Here is a 2,500-nt window from a genome sequence, read left to right on the forward strand (position 1 = left end):
ATCAAAAAAGGCTCTAGAATAGAGACTACCTACATTCTGGGAACGTAGGGCAAGTTAAAGGTACCAGAGGCTAACTAGAAAGTACGTAGGGCACAACGAAGTACTAGGAAGGCGCCAGGGACATACTAGAAAGGTACCAGTAGAGGATGTTGCAGTTTGTAGAAGAGGAGAGGCAAAGGAAATGAGTTAATGAAGTCGATTATTGGGTGCAGTCTCCTCGTCGCCAGATTCATCAGCGGTTTCATCTTCGCCATCCTCTTCTCAATTAATCGTTTTCTCTGCCATTTCTCTCGTCGTTCTTATTGGTCATCTTCTTCCCTCCTCTCTCACTCTCTTTTCATCACCCTTTCGGTCCTTCCTTGGTCATCCAGTTCAGCAGATGTTTATTTTTCCCGCATTTTTTAAATCTTTTTTTAATGGTTAGCTTTAGCTGAGAATATGTTTTTTTACGACAATGTCAAACTGATTGAAATTTCCGTATTATTTTCATCATAGTAGTTTTTGGTTATGGAGTGGGAGTTTGGGTGGTAATTGGAGATGAGTGGGAGTTGGAGTTGGAGTTGGAGTGGGAGTGGGAGTGTTAGTAGTTGTTTTAATGCCTAAAATTAGCAATTCAGTCGAGAATTACAAAACATAACATATTAATAGGCCTTAATATCCTAAAATAAGGCCTGGTGTGGTGTTATCAACCTTGCCATTAATATTTCTTATTTTGCAAATTATAATTCCCCCTCAGTTGTCTCGTAAACTCCCTTTTTAATTAATGCTATATAATGTAAACTGAGCAACCTCCTCAGACAAAAAGGTCAACGTAGATAAAAATAAACAATATTCTTGAAATAATCATCTCTGCCGGACGGGAGATGACATATATTTTCTCTAGAACGATATCTGTGATAGCGGGGCAGACAAACCCACAGAATCCCCTGTCTGGCGCTTATGTTTCACCTGGCTGACGCCGGCCCAAACCGCCCGACGCCTTTCCAAATAATCAAACCGACGCTCTTCCCTTAATCGAGGTTTTGCTAATCGTGACTGTGCATCCTGTAGAAGCCAAGAGGCGTTGAATGTCATTTCAGCTCTGGTTATGTGTATTAGAGTCGTTGAATTATAATGAAGAGTAGATTTTGTCGGTTCCATTGTGTGATACTTGTATTTTTAATGTTTAGCTGCGAAGATCTCTTAATTCATCGTTTTACTCACGATCTAGTAAAAGTAGATCGTGGATTTACTCACACCATTTAGGGGCGGGTTGTGAAATGCACTTATCTATATAAACATATTCTCCAAAAGGAAAGAAGTTAGGCAATAGGGAAATTTAAGGATCCTTATTCATTGTTATTATTGAGATACTACTAATATAGTGATGGGATTCTTTAAGGACAATAAGTTTTTAATCTAATACAACGATGATGTCCTCTTTTATGTTGATTTCAATTAGATGAAAATATCTGTATGCTGAGGACTGGTTGGAAAGTTTGATGTTGAATCCTTCTGTAGGCACAGCTCCCTTTTTGTATACCTACGCATACATTGAATGATGTGACACCTTTTTAACACATTCCCCTCTCTCTTCACATGTCTGATAGCACTAAGCATCCTATATAACATTGTAAAGATAGAAGAGATCCTTAAGCTATGGTAAGCTGCTTTCCTTTAAGAGTTCTTACTATGATAGGAAAGGTTCCTTAATTGGTTTGATTTGATAATTTATTAGAAAATATCTATCATCACAGGAATGGAAAGAATGGAAGATTATAAGTTGGTGAAAAGAACACGAAAGTGGGAAGAGTTAAAGTGAAGGAGGAGAGGAAGATCTAGATAAGCTGGGTAGAGGGTTTGAAAGAGGCATCTGAAAGGAAGAATCATAACTTCCGGGAAGCATGAGAGTGTGGTAGGATACAAGTGAATTGTGTATCCTACACTGCTGGACAATTGCCTCAGACATGCCCTTATTCATGTCTCTGGTTTAACCAGTTTTCATCACCTCGCTGGCCAACTACGGATTGGTATGGAGGGAGATTTCAATCTGATCGTTCACAACAAACCAACCTAGTATAGGTGGTATTGACTAGTCAACTTTGCTGATCATGGCTATCCACAAAACCCTTTCAACACGTTATTAGGGTTGTTGTGGCCGATGTGGTAATGTCCCTGACTGGTAAACGCCGGACTGGGGTTCAAGTCCCGCTTAAACTCGTTAGTTTCTTCGGGTGCTGCAACTTCACCATCCTTTTGATCCAAGGAGTGGGTGTTGGGGGAGACTATAGGTTTATATGCTGAGTCATCAGTAGCCATTGCCTGGCCATCCTTGGTCCTAGTTTGGGTGAAGAGGGGGCTTGGGCGCTGATCCTATATATGGTCAGTCTCTAGGGCACTGTCTTGCTCAATAGGACAATGCCACTGTCCCTTTCCTCTTCCATTCATGGGCTACCTTTAAACCTTTAAGATATCCCCACTCAGTAAGGTGTGTAACGTATATAAGAGATTAAATACATAG

At 40.3% G+C, this 2,500-nt stretch overlaps 1 protein-coding gene across 1 annotated transcript in view; it reads left to right on the top strand.

Annotated features, from left to right (window-relative positions):
• Window positions 1-2,500, top strand: part of Sarm (sterile alpha and armadillo motif) — a 518,042-nt gene that overhangs the window by 419,480 nt on the left and 96,062 nt on the right.

This window comes from Palaemon carinicauda, chromosome 37, assembly GCF_036898095.1.
Source record: "Palaemon carinicauda isolate YSFRI2023 chromosome 37, ASM3689809v2, whole genome shotgun sequence".
In the NCBI taxonomy this organism is placed as follows: domain Eukaryota; kingdom Metazoa; phylum Arthropoda; class Malacostraca; order Decapoda; family Palaemonidae; genus Palaemon; species Palaemon carinicauda.